At 40.2% G+C, this 21627-nt stretch overlaps 1 protein-coding gene across 1 annotated transcript in view; it reads left to right on the top strand.

Moving 5' to 3' along the window:
• The window catches only part of LOC134540286 (uncharacterized), a 354516-nt gene that overhangs the window by 1330 nt on the left and 331559 nt on the right, over window positions 1-21627 (top strand). The gene's annotated exons all lie outside the window — the stretch shown is intronic.

Here is a 21627-nt window from a genome sequence, read left to right as displayed (position 1 = left end):
TTGAATACGCGAATTTTTTCAGTCCCTATTTATAAAGTCTGGAAAAAATTTTTTCGCTATTTGCCCGAGTGTACAGAGAACTGTGTAGACTATCCTGGAGGTCATCGAAACCGCGAATATTTCAGGTCTCTATTTATAAGACGTTATCACGTCAAAAAATACAGTTGATCTCTAACAATTTCCGCCTTACGACAGCGGAATTGTCGAGGGAACGTCTGGAAAACTAATCCTGGCCACACCCGTTCACCACCTGAATCTCCCACCGACGAGCCGAGAGTTGTAGTTACTAGTTTACCTCAGAGACCGCCGCGCACAATAGCAGCGGAATGTCTCGCCGCAACAGACTGCAACTGAGAGAAACTACTGGCTGTCGCGTCCTGGTTTTGCTCAAATGGGTAGGGACCTGAAAAATTCGCGGTTTCGATAGTCTACATAATCCTCTGTACACTCGGGCAAATAACGCCAGTTCGTTTGGCTGCTGACTTGTGAGTAGTCTCAACTGGTATTGCCTGAGATTCGTTACATCTTTGGTTGAGGGGTTTCTCATTGGCCCGGAGTCGCACACACGAACAGTGAGCCAATAGCAAAAAACAGCTTAAAGCTATATGGGTAGTATGAATTTCAGACTATCGCTAGATGAATCTGCGAATTTTTCCGGTCTCTACAGATGGGTGCCTTTCGGATGACGGATATTTAGAGACCCGGAAAAATTCTCGGGTTTTCCATTTCGTGATATGCTAAGATACAAATAATTATAACCTTAAAGCTGCTTCTGATATTGGTTCACTGTTAATCTGGAGGAGTCTGGGCCAATTGGAGAACCTTACTCAAAGAAGTATCGGAATCACAAGTCACCCAGTTGAGACGCCTCATACGTCAGCAGCCAATGAACTTTTGCCCGAGTAGGCAGAGAGATTGGAGGTCCCTTTTGATAGGAAACCCTAAATACTCGTACTTATAAGTAGGGACTGGAAAAATTCTCGTATTCAAAGACCTCCAAGATAGACTCCACGATCCTGTGCACACCCGGGCAAACGTCACCTGTTCATTGGCTGCCGACTTGTGAGGCGTCTCAACTGGGAGACTCGTGATTCGATACTGCTTCGACTGAGGGTCTATAGTTGGCCCGCAGTCCTCCAGATTAACAGTGAACCAATATGCAGAAGTTACATAAAGGTACAGTTATTTGCGATAGGCTAGAATCCAAATGTGTTTAACCTTTTGCTGCTTCAGTGATTGGACCACAGGTTGTCTGAAGGACTCAGAGCCAATGAATAATCCTAAACGAAAGAAGTATCGAATCAAAAGCATTCTAGTTAATAGTTGTCCCGAGCCAGTAGCCAATGAGCATATATAATTTGTCCGAGTGCATAGAGGATTTTGAAGTCTATCCTGTAGGTAATTGAATTCGAGAATTTTTCCGGTCTCTAATTATAAGGCCGTAGAAGAATGTTTGTTCCCCCTCCTATTCCGTGTGCCCCCCTACGCAGCTGAACAGAGACAAAGAAAGCAGGTGACGTAAGTGTGAATAGCGCTCAGGTGTGAAGAGCAGCGAAGCTACAGCGGAGAGGAACTATTAGCCCAGGCTATAAAATTATTGGTAGAGACCTGTAAAATTCGCGGATTCATTTCGCGATAGGATAGAGTCCAAATACTTTTGACATTATTTTGCTTTAGTGATTGGGCCACAGTTTATCTGAAGGACTCTGGGCCAATGAAAAATCTTTAACAGAAGAATTAGCGAATCACGATCATTCCAGTGAACAGGTGTTACGAGTCGGTAACCAATCAGCAGATGTAATTTGCACGAGTGCATAGAGGATCATGGAGTCTCTATCCTTTAGGGATTTGAAATCGCGAATTTTACAGGTCTCTAATTATTGGTTTTTCATTGATATTTTAGAAAGGAAAATGTTGTTTATTCCGTCACGTCACGTGAAGACCTACGATATAAAGCAGATAAAAAAAAATCCTCTAATTTTACAAAATATTCCTTTGGATAAACCAGTTGCCAAGAAAAAGTTTGTAGTACTCAGTGAAAGATCTCGTAACTTTGTACAACACATGACTGGAATTTTTTTTGGATGTATGAAATACATTTTTCGAGATAATACTGAGTATTTCTTACGAAAATTGGTGCATATTTTTATATTTTAGTTGATATTGAATGGGGTCTGATGTGCCAACTTATTTTTCTTTCTTTAATCAACATTTTTATTGTTAAAAGGGATATTTCTGTGATTTCAACACGTTATCTCTATTGCGTTTATTTTCCTGTCAGAAATATTTTGAACGAATATTTTCTGAGTATTAAAAAATATGTGTAAAATGTCGCACAAGTGATAATAATTACGAAATTTTCACAATCTCTATTAGAGAGCAGAAACATTAACGGATTAATTTCTTGATAGACTAGAATTCAAATACGTTTAACTATTTTACTGCTTCAGGGATTGGGCTACATTTTATAGCCAATGAACTGGCGTTATTGGCCCGAGTATACAGATGACTGTGTAGTCTATTCTCAAAGTCATCAAAACCGTGAAATATTTCACTCCCTAAAAAACCACACTAATTTTTTTCAGGAAAATTTAAAACTCCCGCAGGCAAACTTGTATGTGAGCGCTACTTGTCTATTATTACCATGTGCGAAATTTTAGGTATATCATCCATAATAATGAAAAAAAGTATATATCAAATAAATTACAAAATATGACAAAAGTACAGAATATGCTTAGTTTTGTAAAAAAATTTAAATAAGACAGAAATAAGTTTGAATCCGTTCCTATTCTCTCCGAGTCAGATAAGCCCCGGATGGTATTAAGTTGCCTTCCGTGAGATAAAAGTGAAAGGGACGTCACAAAAAAAACACAAAGTCCCGAATCCAGGGAGAAGAAGAGTAACTGTGTAGAGAGACTTCAACTTTTAATCGCGGTGCAGCTAAGTCCCCCATTCTCCGCCGGGCCCTTCACCAATAGTTCGCCCCGAAGACTTTCCCGGATGATAGAAAAATAAATAAACGCAAAGAAAGAAAGGAGTAATTGAAAGTTGGCTTTAAATTACGAGTGTTGCCCGGTTAAGAATCAACAGAGACCGTGTTCGTATAGGAAGAATCGGATATCCACTTTGGATTGCTAATGATTTAAGATCGCGCATTCCTGGCGTCCGAGGGGGTTGGGGGGGGGGGGTGTGTGATGGAAAAGACATCGCGGATTACGTTTCCCATCCGGAGTAGGAGGAGGAGGAGGGTGCGGGGAAGGAAAAGGGGGAGGGGGAGGTTTACCGATGAAGCTGTGTTCGTTTGTTCGTTGCCCAGTCGCAGATCGGGGGCGGAGCAGGAACAGGAAGAGAGCGAAAAAGGCCAAAAGGGCACGCGACGTCGGCAGTTTGGAGAAAAGGAGCAAGAGAGAGATGGGGCGAAGGAGAGAGAAGGGGGTGGGAAGAAAGAGACAAATGAAGAAGAAAGGGTCCCGATCAGGACGCGTCCGACTGGCGACTCGCCTGCGCGGAACCATCTCACAATCTCCACAATCTCACAATCTCACAATCTCACAAAGAGCAGATGGCGGAAGAAAGGAAGAGTTGAATTGAGACCCGCGCATGTGTGGTGCGTGTGAGTCGGCCCTGGAAACTCGGGAATTCATGAAAACTCATCACATCACCGCGTCCTGCGGAATAAACCCTCGGCCGGCAAGGACCCTGGCATCTCTCTGGTATTCCTCCAGCGAACGTTGCCAATTTCCGCCACAATCGTTTTTCACGCGTCCCAAGATGTGTTTCGAAACACCCGACAAACATAAACTGGGAAGTTGGCTAAAAAAAAATTTGAGCAGGATATGACAACCTCAACCTCAGGTACCAACCAACTCAAGTTCTGGATTTAGCGAAAAGACGGATTGCCGCTCGGAATATAGCTGCCTGAAGCTACGGTTGCAATGGAAGCTTGTTCTGACGACAAGAGGTCCTGACAAGCTCGTCAGAACAATCAAACAGTGCGAATGAAATGGAAATGTTTACAACTGCCTGAAACCGCCTCTGCAGATTACACACGAACATGTCAGAACTAGTTTGTCGTTAAAACCAGTTTGGTTTTTCCCATTTAGTTGTTACGTCCAAGTGCTAGCTGTAGGTAAGTCAGTGGGCCATAACTAGAGACCGGAAAAATTCGCAGATTCATTTCGCGATAGTCTGACATTCATACACGTATATCTTTAAGCTGCTCTTGCTATTGGCTTACTGTTCGTCTGGGCGACTCTGGGCCAATGAGAAACCCTTCCAACCAAAGAAGTGACGAATCTCGGGCAAACCAGTTGAGACGACTCACAAGTCAGCAGCCAAACGAACTGGCGTTATTTTCCCGAGTGTACAGAGGACTGTGTAGACTATCCTGGAGGTAATCGAAACCGCGAATTTTTTTAGATCCCTAGTCATAACAATGGCTGTAGAAAAAATTTACTTAATAATATTCGTAGGCTTTCACGGTCATTGTCTGAAGTAGCTTGGCTTCTGGGTTGTAGCCGTGTCCTTGGCGGAATAATTCACCGACGTTCCGGTCGTCATTTCAGTCGCCATCATCAGTATGTAACTGCTCCCTGATGATGGCGACTGCAATGTCGACTGAAACGTCGGTGAATTATTCCGCCAAGGACGTTGCTACAACCCAGAAGCCAAGCTACTTAAAAAATTTACTTAGTCTAGTATTTGGAAACATTTGATATTCTCCTTTATCGTCTTTCTTCTTCACTACTCATTAATAAATACTTTAACATCGGACTGTCAAGGACATACGAATCTTCTATTTTCATCTGAAAATAATTCGTAGTTGAGAGTACTTTCAGAATAGATACTTCGGTCCACCGTATACTCGAAAAAAAAAACGCCAGTTCATTGGCTGCTGACTTGTGATTGGTCTCAACTGGTTTCCCTGCTATTCGATACTTCTTTTCATTGACTCAGAGTCCTTAAGATAAACTGTGGTCCAATCATTGAATCAGCAAGAAGTTTAAAGTATTTGGATTTTAGTCTGTCGCGAAATGAATCCGAGAATTTTATTTCCGTTCTCCAGTAATAAGTCGAAATGATAATTAATGAAGGGGAAAATTTGACTGTTTGCTACCTTTCGACAAACTTTGGCTGTATTGAAGTATCTTACCTCAGCCAATTAGAAGGCACGTATTGCAATACAGAAAATCCGTGATCCACCTTAAAAATTTATAATAATTTAAAATATTAAAGTAAGTAATAATCAAAGTGGATTGCAGACTACGTCGGTGAAAGTAACTGTTTCGCGATAAATCATCACCTCAAGCGGGTTCAGTGACCTGTAGGATGAAATCCACAGTTATACGTACTCTCGGTCAAATGTCACCCAATCATTGGCTGCTGTCTTGTGAGACGCCCCCAAAGTAGCAGCCTGTGATTCGATAAAGCGTTGGTTGGGTGTTTTCTCATTGGCCCAGAGTCTTCCAGGTGAGTTGTGAGCCAATAGCAGAGGCAGCACTGAGGTATAACGATTTTTATTTTAGCCTATCGCGAAATGAATTCGCGAATTTTTCCGGTCTCTAGCGATTAGGTTACATATTCTTTGGAACTCTAGCGCGGGCTTCGAACTATACACAAAACAGCAAGGTCTCTGTCAAAGCTTCGGAGAATGTTGTCAAAGGAAAAAGGAAAGAAGGAAGAAGGGAAAATTGAGACGCGAGTTTTCTTCCGAGTCAGAGAGAATGCGGAGAAAGAGTATGGGAGCGTTTACCGCGCTGTTTCAAAACTCGATTAATTTATTTTTGCATGAAGAGAAAAAATACTCCCGCCATCTGGCTCCTTGGCGTAACAAGTAGTTCCTCGCTCGGCGGAGGAATAACCACTGCATTTTCATCCTCGCGAGAAAAAAAAAGAAGTTTCTGTTTTAGCTCGTTTTGGAGAATGATGAATCGTGATCGCAAGCTCGGGCGAGAATGGAGCTATTCCAGCGTTAATGTTCCTGACGTTAAAGAGAGAAAAAAAGGGAGGGGGGGGGGGGTAAGCGATAAACTTTTGTTTCGTTGGGGATTGCTCTCAACGCTCGCACAGACTTCTCGCCGACTGCTCAAGGGCAACAGCCATGATGGATTGCAACCGCCGGTAGGTAGGCAGCCAGTCGAAAGCGACGCGCATAAAGAAGGTCTCACGGGCCGTGTCGGTCGAATCAATTTCTCGCAAGTACAACGTATTTCTTTATACTGAAAACTCATGTAAAATTACTAGAGACCGGAAAAATTCGCAGATTCATCTCTCGATAGTCTGAAATTCACACACATGTACCTTTAAGCTGCTCTTGCTATTGGCTCACTGTTCGTCTGGGCGACTCTGGGTCAATGAGAAACCCTCCAACCAAAGAAGTGGCGAATCTCGGGCAATACCAGTTGAGACGACTCACAAGTCAGCAGCCAAACGAACTGGCGTTATTTGCCCCGAGTGTACAGAGGACCGTGTAGACTATCCTGGAGGTCATCGAAACCGCGAATTTTTAAGGTCCCTAAAAAACTACAAATATTTTTTTTACACTTGTATACACTTACACGAACACAAATTTGTCACTAGAAAATAGTGTTTGCAGTAATGCTGGGTTCGGATTCTTACCCGGGTATTTATGCCTTTTTGTTGTCCCAGTACCTCTAATAATTTAATTCGATGATTATGAAAATTTATATATTTTAATTTTTTTTCCTATCCAGAACCGTCAGTAATTGTTTGAGACCGGAAAAATTCGCGGATTCATTACGCGACATGCTGAAATGGAAATAATTGCACCTTTATGCAATTTCTACTATTGGTTCACTGTTGACCTTGAGGACTGTGGGCCAACTATAGACCCTCAGTCGAAGCAGTATCGAATCACGAGTCTCCCAGTTGAGACGCCTCACAAGTCAGCAGCCAATGAACAGGTGACGCTTGCCCGAGTGTGCACAGGATAGTGGAGTCTATCCTTGAGGTCGTTGAATACGCGAATTTTTCCAGTCCCTAGTAATCGTCCAATCAACTTTTATCGGCTTGACATCGGGGTTTGAACACTCGAAATGCAGGAACTCAACAACATGGAAGGTGAAGTGAGGGGCCTTAAGAGGCCACTGCAGTGTTTCAGGGGCACCTCGCAACCAGCGTTAACCTTATAAGATTCAATGCTATTTTCATTTTGCTTATAACTAATTAACTAATATTGATTTCGAAATGATGCTTGCTTTATATGTAAGACAACGATGCACTTATCAAAGCCCCTTTCTTCAAAAACTTGCATAAATTATGGTTTTATACTAATCTTTACTAATATGAATAAGTGTATTGTCTAGGTTTGAACCATAATTTATGTACGTTTTTGAATAAAGGGGCTTTGATAAGAGCATCGTTGTCTTACATATCAAGCAAACATCATTTCGAAATCTATATTAGTTAATTATTTATAAGAAAAATGAAAATAGCATTGAATCTTATGAGGTTAACGCGGGTTGCATAGTGCCCCTGAAATACTGGAGTGGCCTCTTAAACGGGCGCGGACAGAACTCTTCGGGAGCTCGGTTTCGAAATTGAGCTCATTTAACCGCTCATGAGCTACGAGGCACGGGGAGCATAGGTCTCTCCCGTCTCTTTCGCACCTCTTGGGGCGTGAGGTCACGTAGTCTCTCTCTGTCTCTCTCTTCCTTCCACCCGGGCGGTTTTATCATGCATGAAAAAAAAAATCGCTCGGATATCACGCAACCCGCTTGACATCTTCTCTCTCTCTCTGTTCCTCTTGGGCTGCCTACGCTCCAGGGGCGAAGCTCAACCCAGCGTTGTGTGTCGTCGAAAGGAAGAAAAATAGGTCCTCTTCCCTCGCGAGGATTTATCCAGCGAATATTTTGCGCCCGGATAGTATTCGATCCACTCTAACCTCTTCTTACGGTTATGGTTTGAAGGATTTTATTTTTATTTTTAAATCTGGGAAAGTGATATCAGAATGACAGCGTAACGGAAGCGTGTAGGTAACTGAGTTAATATATACAACGTATGAGACGTTTTCAACGAATATTTCTCTATCACGTGAGATTGAAAAAAAAAAGATTTTTAATGATTAAGTATACTTTCCAATACTTTAGTGAACGTACTTCACCCATAATTTACATATATTTTTTTTTGCAATATCTTAAATTTATTTACTAGCTGTACGTTAAAGCACCATTAAATCGCGTGTCGTCTATTATGAACACACCAATCACATCGAATCTGCGAGGAGGCAAACGCGCTCTTGAATGCCCTGTCTGAATAAGGCAAATAGCTTCTCTTGCAGACGGCTGCCATTTACAAGAAAGAAACCGCTGGCGCGAGCATGACTTATCGTTGAAAACTCATGCCTCAAATAATTATCTATAGCCTATAGATAATCCCTACCTATAGACTATAGGTAGGGACCTGTAAAATTCGCGGTTTCGATGACCTTCAGGATAGTCTACACAGTCCTCTGTGCACTCGGGCAAATAACGCCAGTTCGTTGGCTGCTGACTTGTGAGTCGTCTCAACTGGTATTGCCCGAGATTCGTCACTTCCTTGGTTGAGGGTTTTCTCATTGGCCCAGAGTCGTCCAGACGAAAAGTGAGCCAATAGCAAGAGCAGCTTAAAGGTATACGTGCATGAATTTCAGACTATCGCGAAATGAATCTGCGAATTATTCCGGTCTCTAGTGATAACTGTTTGTTTTGAATGCAGTTGGTGGGTTGAGGCAGCGCTGTGATAAAAGGCAAGAGTCTGCACTTCCCCCCCCTCTTCTCCTGAAACACACACAACTCGCGTGCTATCTCGCGGCCTTGCAGAACACGCTTATCCCAAGAGGGCAGTTCACATGAGTCGCGTTTACATCTGCGCTCTTCTTTGTCTGCGCGGCGTGTCCTGGCAGATACAGAGGGGAGTACAAACAGGGACGCAGCAGTAGGCAGAAAATCACCAGGCCGAAAGTCATTTAGCCGAAAGACACTAGGCTGAAAGTCATTTAACTGAAAGGAATAAAACGTGAAATTTTCTCTAAAATCGGGAATTTTTCACCTCGAAATATTTTTTTTTTTTTTTTTTTAGAAATTATGAGGATTTTTGAGTCATTTTTGAGGAATTATAGGGAAATTTGACACCATGACGTTATAGCTAGGGACTGGAAAAATTCGCGTATTCAACGACCTCCGGGATAGACTCCACGATCCTGTGCAAACGTCACCTGTTCATTGGCTGCCGACTCGTGAGGCGTCTCAACTGGGAGACTCGTGATTCGATACTGCTTCGACTGAGGGTCTATAGTTGGCCCCGCAGTCCTCCAGGTTAGCAGTGAACCAATAGCAGAAGTTGCATGAAGATACAATTGTTTGCATTTCAGCGTATCGTGAAATGAACCCGCGAATTTTTCCGGTCTCTAGTTATAGGTTACCTACATTAATAATTATATAAAAATAAATGTTTAAATTTATGGGTTTAAAATATCCAAACTTGTTTTGCTTCACAAATGAAACACCTTAAATTATTCATTAAAAACATTATGGGGAATTGGGAAGGGCCTAGTAACAGGTGACTGCAATTCCTGTCAAAGTCTCACCGTATGTAAAAAAGAAAAGTTTTAAAAAACTCGAACATGTGACATTTTTTCTTCTTATGAAAATGCTTTGTTCGGTCCAAATATTCAATTCTTTCTTCATGCCAATTTACAGTCGGAACTCAGTAAAAAATTTGTAGCTTTTATTTGGTCGAGATCTAATTTTTTTTTTAAGTGCAAATCACATCGGTTCTCCTATACGCCCCTGAGTATGTGAATTTTTTTTCTTTGTTTGACACGTCCTGTACTTTCGGTTCTTTTTTTTTTTTTTTTTTTTTTTTTTTCGTAGCAGCTCCCTGCTAGGATTGCGAAAAAAAAAATGTTACTGTGCCAATTACACGTAGCAATTTGGAAACACTTCCACATTGCTGCTTCGTTCCTCCGCTTCGTCCTTCGTACTGACAGCAAAAACAAAGGGCGAGAGAGAATAATATATATATATATATATATATATTTTTTACCAAAGACCGAATTTCAGCAGGCAGATAATTCTGGACTGGAAACGTGTGTATTTTATTTCCTCCTCTCGTCTAGGTTCGTATTGCATGCGCTGGAACATGCACTCTCCTTGACTCAATCCAACAAAAGGGCTTACCCTGGATCAACATGGGTGCCGTACCGTCACCTGTAATTTATTTATGAGTGTGTCTCTCTCTCTCACGCTCTCTCTCTGTGTTTGGCAGGGACGTGATTCTTGCTCGCGAACTGTACTACGACCTTTGAAGAGAAGATTGTCCTCCCGGTCTTCAAAGACTTTTAAAAGTCGAAGCCAACAAAGGCGAGCTCGAAAGAAGCAGTTTATTTTTTCCTTGGCTACAAATTAACTTCACCGACAGAGAATTATTTTTTTTTATTGTGTTTCAACGTAGTCATTTAGCAAAATTCGCAATGTTTAAAACAATTACTATTAAATCGATTTAAAACGACAAGAAATCGTGGTACGTACTTTATTTAGTTGTTTGATAATTTATTTTGTTTAATTTTTTAATAAGCCTGTTTCATATTTTTCTAATACAATAACTTTTTGCCGCCTACAAGAAATTAGTAGAGACCTGCAAAATTCGCGGATTCATTCTGTGATAGGCTAGAATTCAAACACATATACCTCTTAGATAATTTTGCTATTGGCTTACTGTTCATCTGGACGAATCTCAACCAGTTATAAACCCTCAACCAAAGAAGGATCGAATCACAGACAAACCAGCTGAGACGACTTACAAGTCGGCAGCCAATGAACATGCGTTATTTGCCCGAGTGTACAGGGGTATGTGCAGTCTATCCTGAAGGCCATCGAAACCGCGAATTTTGCAGGTCTCTAGAAATTAGGTATGAACAACGTGTCATTAGTAGATACCTGCAAAATTCGCGATTTCGATGGCCTTCAGGATAGAATAGACATACCCCTGTACACTCGGGCAAATAACTCAAGTTCGCTGGATGCCGACTTGCAAGTCGTCTCAGCTGGTTTGTCTGTGATTCGATCCTTCTTTGGTTGAGGGTTTATAACTGGTTGAGATTCGTCCAGATGAACAGCAAGCCAATAGAAAAATTATCTAAGAGATATATGTTTTTTTGAATTCTAGCCTATCACCGAATGAATCCGCGAATTTTGCAGGTCTCTAGTCATTAGTAGAGACAGGAAAATTTCGCGGATTGATTCGGTAATAGGCTAAACTTCAAACAAGTATACCCGTGAGAAGGTTCTGCTAACGGCTCGCTGTTCATCTAGACGATTCTGGGCCAACGAGAAACCCTCGACCAAAAAAAATAAATGTATCGAATCGCAGACAACACAGTTGAGCGACTCGCGAGGTAAATAAATAACACTGAACAAATTGTCTGCTCGAGTAATTCGAGAACCGCGTAGTCCATCCTGAAGGTAACCGAAAACACGAAATTTTCCGGTTTCTAGTCATTAGGAGGGAGACAAAAACTATGGTCTTCAAAAGTCCCTTGCAAGGTATCCGCTCCGCGGATGATATTTAGGGACCGGAAAAATTCGCGGGTTTAATGACCTGTAGGATGAACTCCACAGTTCTACGTACACTCGGTCAAATGTCACCCACTACTTGGCTGCTGTCGTGTGAGACGTCCCAACGTAGCAGCCTGTGATTAGATAAAGCTTTGGTTGGGTGTTTCTCATTGGCCCAGTCATCCAGGTGAGTTGTGAGCCAATAGCAGAGGCAGAACTTAGGTATAACTATTTGTATATTAGCCTATCGCGAAATGAAACCGCGAATTTTTCCGGTCTCTAGTGATATTTGATTATGAAAATCTGTAATTAACTTGGGAAATCGCTGCAGCAATTTTTGAAGTAGAACTTCTTTGAAAACGATGAAAATAAAATTACAAGGCCTAATTTTTATGCAGCGTTTTAGTGAAACATTGCTGTGAGTCGTTTCTGACACGAAAAGAACAGTGAATAGGTACTTGGGGATATGAAGATAGTGCTATGCTATGTACGTTCCTGGGCTCATTTACGTTTTCATATTTGTGTGATGATTCGTCCCCCACAAAAAAAAAAATAACCGAGAGAGACAGATGAAGAATAAAACAGAGAGTGTGGACATGTGCTTGTATCAGAAAATAGATAAAGGTATCCTGTGAAGTCAGCTGTGAGTGCCTTGAATTTTATATTTGCTACCAGCGCACTCACGTTCCTCCTTGTTCAACCAGCAGCGTAGAGAGCGCTGTATTGACAGTACCTGCATTTCCCGCATAGATAGCGCTACCTGTTGTGAATTTCATGTTTCGTTCAGAGATTTGGTGTGTTCAAAATGACAGAATTGTTTTAAGAAACAATAACACACACTTTTTTTTTTTGTGGTGCGAGTATTTCAACAGCAATTAATATTATTATTTGTTGATAATTTATTTATAGATCAATTATTATTAATATTAATATCCTGAGCAATTATTTTTTTTTGAAGTGAGTAAACTATTATGTTAATTCATGTTTATTCAGAAAACTGTCTTCATTCTCTCTTTAGCTGTTTCTGCCGTTTTATCCCTTATGATTAGGGGCAGGCATTTTTCGCGAATAAATCTGAACGCCTATTAGACTGCAACAAGGTATACCCGCACCAGAGGTTTCTTCCTTGTGATTGGCGGCCGCCTGCGAGAGAAGCAGTTGCCTCATTTGGCTGAGCCACTCAGGACGCGTTTCCTGCCGCAATGAATTACTGTGATTGGCGTTTTAACAATCGACATGCACCCGAAAGAAACCCACCCAATCACGAAACACAGACGATTCTACAGGGTTTTAACTTCAGCTAGCCTCGAAATCTTTTCGCGAAATATGCATGCCCCTACTTATGATGTAACGCCGACTACGGGTTTAAATTGCCAGAGAAGTTTCACTTCGATCACGTGAACGGAATAACACGCGCCCTTTTTTTTTTTCTCATTAGGTGTTGCAGTTCCTCAGTGGCGGCCTTGAGCCGGGTGCCAGGGGTTTGAGGGGGGGAAGGGGGGGGTTGGACCTTGCGCGACCGTATCTGGCGTGGTTTGGTTTAATTGGGGGGGGGGGGGGTTGAGGGGACGAGTGACCCCCACCTCCCTCCTTCCACCCGCACCACGGCCAATATCCAGCGCAAGAGAGAGCCCAATAAGTGGCAGGACAAGGAAGAAGAAGGATGATGAAGAGGAGGAGAGAAGAAGAAGAAAGCCTTTGTGCTCTGGCGCGCGGGTCGATGGAGTGGTAGACGGGGAGGGGGGGGGGGAAGAGGAGTGGGCAGACAAATGAATACGTCGGCTGCTTCGTCGCTAATTATTTCCCCACCCGGGCACGAGGTCCTCGACCAGGAACACCCCTCCCCTTCCCCTTTACCCCCCTCGCTCACCCCGTGTCCCGTGCTCCTGCAGCCTAGAATACACGACCAGGCTAGGCTCGACCGTCCTATGTGTTACATCGTCAATGGGTAGTTATAACTAGGGCCAAGCATATTTCGCGAAAAGATTCCGACACCAGTTATAAGTTGAAACAGTGTAGCACCGTCTGTGTTTCGTGATTGGGTGAAGTTCTTTCAGGTACATGACGATTGTTACAACGCCAATCACAGTGATTAATTGCGGGAGCAAACGCGTCCTGAGTGGCTCAATCAAACAGGGAAACGACTTCTCTAGCAGGCGGTCGCCAATCACAAGGAACAAACCGCTGCTGCGGGTGTAGCTAGTTGCAGTCTAATAGGCGTTCTGATTTATTCGCGGAAAATGCCTGCCGCTACTTATAACTAGAGACCGGAAAAATTCGCAGATTCATCTCGCGATACTGTCTGAAATTCGTACACGCATACCTTTTGAGCTGCTCTTGCTATTGGCTCCACTGTTCGTCTGGGGCGACTCTGGGCCAGTGAGAAAACCCGTCAACCGAAGAAGTGACGAATCACGGGGCAATACCAGTTGAGACGACTCACAAGTCAGCAGCCAACGAACTGGCCGTTATTTGCCCGAGTGTACAGAGGACCGTGTAGACTATCCTGGAGGTCATCGAAACCGCGAATTTTTCAGGTCCCTAGCCATTTGTAGGGACACCTGTATTTCGTGAATACATTTCGTGTCAAGGTATTTCACAAAATATTGTAGCTTTTCTCCTGTGGTTATTGGCTGAGGTCGGTGAGAGGTGTCGTCCCGCTCTTGACGGGGCCAATGAGAATGTGGTCACCGTACTGCTGCACCCTCACAATTTGCCATGACTCTTAGAAAAAGCTACAGTATTTTGTGAAATACCTTGACACGAAATGTATTCGCGAAATACAGGTGTCCCTAGCCATTAGTAAACCAAACCCTAATGTAGTAATGTATTATTATATCAATATTATCCTATTGCGATATGATTCCGAAAATATTTCCATTTACTACCTACAGTTATACAGGGCGTGCCGTTAAACCGCAAAGTATTTTGGACGGCTGCATTCTTAGTTCTCATTTTAAAATACACAACATAGAATATGTACTATATTTGAAATAATTGTCACATTACTAACAATCGTTTGTATAACTCATATCTATTCCTTTAAAAAAAACCTAAAATCAAAGTTATTTTTTTAAATTGATGTTTATTTTCAAGTTCGGATAAATTGTAGATTAAATTTTGAGTTCATCTAAAGTGAGTGTGTATATATATATATATATATATATATATCGTTTGTACATGCACAAAAACAAATTTTTTATAGATTTAAATAAATTGTTTATGTGCTTCTAATGTACTGACAAATAAATAATTTAAATTTGACGGCTACGTCTTACTCTCAAATGAAAAAAATATATTTTCTTGAAGGAATGCTTTTGTTCAGCTTCGTGTGGGGAAAGGGGGGGGGGGGGGGGAGAAAAGAGAAAAGCTGGAGTGCAAATTATTTTTTCTTCTTCTTCTTCTGGAAGCGAGAATGTCCTGAGTTGCTCGCAGGGGGCTGGGAACACTGTCTGTCAGGGGTAGTTTCCGAGAGTGACGGCTGCAGCGAGCGAAACCCCATTCTCCTGCTCGTGTTCGCGCCAAAGCAAGACGTACAGGACCAATAAGGGAGCCAGGCGGAGCTCGCGTTCAAAAGAGCCGTCAGTTACAATCCGAACTTGTTCTCCGCGCTGACTGCTTCATTTCCCGCGCGCGGCTCCAGACACACACACACACACACACACAAACACGTCCGCTTGATTCGAGGACGATCTGTTTACTTGGGCTTTCTTGTAGATAAGCGCGCCGCAAGCTGGTGCTTCCAGCGCGGTGTGGCCTCTAAGCGCAAGTCTTCTCCAGGGCAACTAAGGGGTTTGAGAGGTAACCAGAACATTATGTGTAGGGACTGGAAAAATTCGCGTGTTCAACGACCTCCAGGATAGACTCCCACGAGCCTGTGCAAATGTCACCTGTTCATTGGCTGCTGGACTCGTGAGGCGTCTCAACTGGGAGACTCGTGATTGGATACTTCTCTGATTAAGGGTTTCCGATTGGCCCAGAGTCCTCCATATTAACAGTGAACCAATAGAAGAAGCAACACTAAGGTATAATTATTTGAATTTAATTGTATCACGAAAACAATCCACGAATTTTTTACCTGTGTCTACTAATGGCCGGGTGCGTGTACTTATGTGCGCGTTAGAAGTTTCACTTACTTGGCGGGATTAAAAAAAAAACTTTAATTTATGCACGAAAATATTTAATAAAAATAATATAATAAAAGGATTGGAGCTGTGTTATAAATATGTTGTTAAAGTATAAATTCAATCAAATTAAAATAAAAACACTCTGTATTCAGTATTAATATTAACATGTGTATGACATGAATTATTTGAGTTATTAAAATAATCAGGGTAAATAAGTAGCTTATCAATTATTATTAAAATTTATTAGTTTAAATCATCTATTAAAGAGCATTGAAATAAATTATAATGCAAATAAATTATACATACGGGAACATATGCTCACTTGTATAAATACACTTGCAAAAAATTATACTTTAAACACTATTTCTAACACTTCTATTTACAATAAAAAGCACATATATAACTTTTATTTTTATGTAGCCTTTTTAAGTATGTAACTTTTTTTTTTTGCTGTCAAAATTTCGTTGCATGGTCCACGCGCATCGGAAAAATTCACTCATCATTTTTTATAGTATAGCTTCAAAAAATCTAAGCTAGTAATTCAGTAATCGCCAGAGATGTGTAGCATCTAACCTCGGTAACAGACAAACTCACACGATCTCATGTTGAAAATACACTTATATTACAAAACTCGGACACGAAACTTAATGAAGAATTCTTCGAAATTATGCCAAGCGTGATAAATGTATATGGAAATTGTGTTTTTAAGTATATTTCTGGACGCTAACCACACGTAGTTTCCCCACTCACCGCTAGAATTCGCTGCCGGAGCAGCTACGTCGTCTATCGAATAATTCAGTTTTGCAAACCAAAAATTATTAACCTTACAGTGGTACGTTTCCGAAAAAAAACTCGAAGAAAATTTTAAACTCCGGATTTGGACCTAATTTTCAACAATGAATTTTGACGTGACGTCTAATAAATAGATGAACACCGGCTGCACGTATGAAAAAGTGCCCGTAACGCACATTTTCCCGTTACGATGTGTCCCGTTACGCTCATTGTACGCTTGCGCCGCATCTATCTCTCTTCCACTCGTTTGGAACAACCATCGATTTGACTTTTTCGAGGCACATTAAACTTGAAACACTCCCATTCGTTTCCTACTTTTCCTATAATCATTCTATCCTTAACAGAATAACACAGATTGGAAGAAGTTAAATATCAAACATGTATGAAAGTTATAGTTAAAATAATCTCTTCGTTAAAGTAATGAACATATTTGAATTAATGAGTTCAAATAAAAGTAAATTTATCAATTAAATTGTAGATTTCATTTCACTCCTTCTTTGTATTCATACAAAATAGTGATAATTCAATAAAAATAATTCAATTTTATTCATAAAAGTATGCAATAATTTCATCAATGTTTTGTTATGACGTTGTCACGTTAAACTATCGTCCGTAAACCGACTTCACAGACAACCAATTTTTTTTTTAAATACTGCTCATCTTGTTAAAATTCACTAAACAGTTAATTATTTAAAGTTCCTTTTTGGCTCACTATGAGAAGACTGCGCGCCAGTCCAGAGGAGACACCGCGCTAGAAGCACCAGCGAGCGTCGCGCTTATCATCCCGCCTCGCTGACACACACACACCCCTGACGAGGCGGGCCCCATAACTACACCATGATGTCGTCACCGATGTTTGATTTGCATTGGAATTCACGTCCGACCACAGCTTAAAAAAAAGTGATAATTTTTATTTTATTTTTAAATTTCACGTTGTTTGTTTTTCGTCTTTCCCTGTCAGCCTTCGTTCGCAATGTTGTCGCTTGCCCGATCGTCAGCCGGGGGAATATTTACCTTCGGAACTCCTTTTGTTTTCCGTTCGTTGAAACGAGAATGATCACAGGTCCTACTAAAACCTCATTTCTAGGGTCAGGCATTTTTCGCGTATAAATCTGAACGCCTATTAGACTGCAACAAGGTATACCCGCACCAGCGGTTTCTTCCTTGTGATTGGCGGCCGTCTGCGAGAGAAGTAGTTGCCTTATTTGACCGAGCCACTCAGGACGTGTTTGCTTCCGCACTGAGTTACTGTGATTGGTGTTGCAACAGTAGACATGTGTCTGAAACAACCTAAACACAGACGATGCTACACTGTTTTAACTTCCAGCTAATCTCGGGATCTTTTCGTGAAAAAGGCATGAGTTTAAAAAAAAAAAAAGAATTTAGGAAAAACATTCTTGTCTTCATTTTTGTAAGTACAGTAAAATAAAAAAAAATACATTCTCTGAAATAGTCTGTAAATATATCACTGGCATATTTAAGTCTTTGTAACACAAATAAAAATTTTTTTATTTTGGTTTGTAAATAAAACATGTAAGTTGAATCACAGTCCCATTTTTATCTTCTTTAGTTAGATTAAAATAAATTCCTTCAGAAGGTTTATTTGTAACATTTAAATTTTTATACTTAAGGCGAATATACAGGTAGGTTAAAAGAAGTTGAGTACATTAAAATAAAACATGGAACTTGATTATTAATTATTTGTCCAACATTTTCTTTATGAATATGTCAAAATTACGCATTTTTTGACATTTTAAGGTACGTTACTATAATCTTAAAATATTCTTAAATTATTACTTAATAACATGTTATGCACAAAAATTATAAAGTTTAAATATAAAATAAATGGATGGAGTAGCTACTATCTAAAATCATTTATTTTTAATGTTGGAAAATTCTTTTTAGAATTATATGTGATGTATAATTTTCTTCAGTTAGTTATTTTCGAACACATTTCAACTGTTTCAAAAGTGACGCAATCTTCTCGTTAGTCCCTGACAAAAATAAAATGACAGTTCGTATCGCGAACATTCTAAGGATGACCTCCGTTATCTGTTTTTCCTTCATTACAATTTTAACAACGTAATCCAGAAATAAAATATACCTTTAGATTCTGGCGAGGAAAACCTGTTAATTATCTAAACGAAGTTACGAAAGCATTCGGAGGGAAAAAAAACATTTTTGTCTTTACTTTCTGTCAGCGACATTTCGTTTTACATTTTTTTTTTCGGTGTGGGAACTTTTTCGAGGAGAAGAAGGCCATCGAAAAGACTTTATTCAGTCTAAAGCGAAGGATTACGCAACTACAAACTGAGACGACTCGAAAAAAGAAATGTTGCGCCACCGTTTAGAATATCATCGCAAAATAAAGTTGAATCGTTGGTTGCAGTTGATGAAAAGTACTCACTCATCATTCAGTCAGTATGTTTTAATGAGGAAGTGAGTGTACTCGTTTCTACAAATGATTCACGCGACGGGGAATTTTGTATTAGATACAATTTTTGTTAGCATACGCCATTGCAGTTTTTCATGTTTGTCATAAAAAATTTTCAAGAATGAAAAATAGAAAAAAATAAATAAAAATGAAAACATAAACCCACAGAGAAAGAGCCTGGATGTAGAACAGATGGACCCATCAGGCACAAACAGACTGATTGTCTGACTGTTCAGTCTGTTTTATGCCTGATAACGGGAACAGATGCCTAGAGACCGGAAAAATTCTCAGATTCATTTCGCGATAGTCTGAAATTCATACACATATACCTTTAAGCTGATCATGCTACTGGCTCACTGTTCGTCTGGGCGATTCTGGGCCAATGAGAAATCCGTCAACCAAAGAAGTGACGAATCTCGGGCAAACCAGTCGAGGCGACTCATAAGTCAGCAGCCAACGAACTGGCGTTTATTTGCCCCGAGTGTACAGAGGACTGTGTAGACTATCCTGGAGGTCATCGAAACCGCGAATTTTTCAGGTCCCTACCTATTTTGCATTCTCGAATATTTACCACGACAAGCAGTGCAAAACTGCAATGGCGTAAGTCGAAAAAAGGTATCAAATAGACTGTACTTGTCTTGTGCTGAGATTCTAAGCGAGGCGCCTCCCCGCGAGATAAGCCCGAAAGCAGGGAAAGGTCTCAAACTCGTGACCCCATAAGATAAATAAAAATGGCTTAATTTTACAGAAAATTATTTTTGGAAACCAGTTTCTAAGAAATAGTTGTAATTGTAATACTGCAAGTAAGATATTTAACTTCGTACAACACATGACTATGGTTATTTTATACATAAATAAAATACAGTTTATCTAGATAATAATGAGTATTTCCTACTATATTTGGGGCATAATGTTATATGTTTATTGCTGTGACAATCAAGCACATATTTTTTAAACCACGGAAAAGATAAAATATTCATTAGGTAATTGGAATTTCTTTTATTTTATAATGCTTATTTATGTGCGCAGTTAAAACTGGAACGCTATTCAGGGAACGCATTACAAACAACTTGAACTTCTGGAGGTACTTGTACAACACAAAGCGTAAAGGCCCGGGTAAGAATCCGAACTAAGTATTACTGCGAACGCTATTTTGTTGTGATACAGCCGTTTTAATGTAAAGGTAAAAAAAAAGTACAAATATCTGTAATTTTACACGAATATTTCTAGTCCATAAAAAAATGACAATATGTGCTAGAACTCCATTGCGTCTACACTCCTACTAATAATACTGGCAAGTGAGGCTATCGTAAGCTACCTATACATATTTTTAAAGTCTTTAAATATTCAAACAAGCATAAATGTTTAGTTCTGTGTTCATTATGATGGGGTGAGCTATTTATACCAACTATTATAATTACGAAGACAATCTTTTTACATCAATATATAATCTGATGTGCTGTTTAATACACCGAATTGTAAAATTAAAATAAATAGTAGCACAATTCTAACTATCTCTAATTACAGTATAGAGTTAACACAAATTTGACTTTCCCCCATCTCAAAAAAAAAAATTGTTTCTAAATGAAAGATCAAAACATGTAAGTTGGCTAACAATTGGTTTATACAAACGATGAAGTGGAAATTCCGATTTAAAAATGTTTTATTTTGTATAAAACAAATGTAAGATACGCTCTAGAGTTGAAAATCCATTCGATTCCCTATCTGTAGTGGGTTTTTCGTCCTTCTAACACGAACCTCTACATTGAACTTAATTGCAATCATTCGCTTTTATTACAATTATACTCACATATTACAGCTGTGTAGTTTGGAAACAATATTTTAAAGTACCATTAAAATTTTTCCTCTAATTAGAAATATAAAAATAATATTTTCAAGGAAGTAATTAATTTAATTTTTACTTTAACTTATTACTTATGAAAAAATCTGGGGGGAAATGGAAAGAATATATATATATATATATATATATATATATATATATATATATATATTTGGTGTTTAAAGGTAAATTTCTCGAAGTAAGATAATTATGTTGGCGAAAAAACACAGTAAAAATATTTCCCCAAAAGTTTCACGTTGCTGCTAATTACACTTGGCTTTCTAACTTCGTGGTTTTTCATTTACTGAGCATTGAGGCACGAGCTGTAATTGGTCCCTTCTCCAGAGGCCGTGGAAGCTGGCATTCGCGGAAGACGATGATAAATGAACGAAAATTGCCTCCGAGAGACGCCGAGAGCTGGGAAGTTATGAATGTCGGTGACAACCGAATGAATTGCCGCCGAATGCGAAAAGAGGATGCAAAAACCAGTTTTTTTTTCCAGGTAAGCAGAGAGAGAGAAAATTCATTTTAAATTCTTGTCTTTGGAAATTTATTAGTTTCAATGAAATGAATTTTCAATTTTTGATAAGAATAGAGTAAAATTACGAATGGCATTAAATATGCGGCGTTGGCTTATACACGCTGGTGGCACGAAGTTTGTGCTGCTATTGTACATCCCCCCCCCCCACCCTCCCCCCCCCCCCCCTCGTCATCCACAATTGCGAGGTTTTCTCGCTGATGACTTCGTGGTTTGCGTTTATCATGTTCGTTGGGAATTGATAAGAGTTTCTTCAGCTTCCAAAACTCGAGAGGACTCCCCCGTCTATCGGAAAACCACTTGCAAAATGCGAGTGACGATTTCTTTCACAGGAGTTTGCG

The sequence above is a fragment of the Bacillus rossius genome, chromosome 16 (assembly GCF_032445375.1).
Source record: "Bacillus rossius redtenbacheri isolate Brsri chromosome 16, Brsri_v3, whole genome shotgun sequence".
NCBI classification, from domain to species: domain Eukaryota; kingdom Metazoa; phylum Arthropoda; class Insecta; order Phasmatodea; family Bacillidae; genus Bacillus; species Bacillus rossius.
Note: the sequence above shows the minus strand (reverse complement) of the source record. Positions and strands in the feature narration are given on the sequence as shown.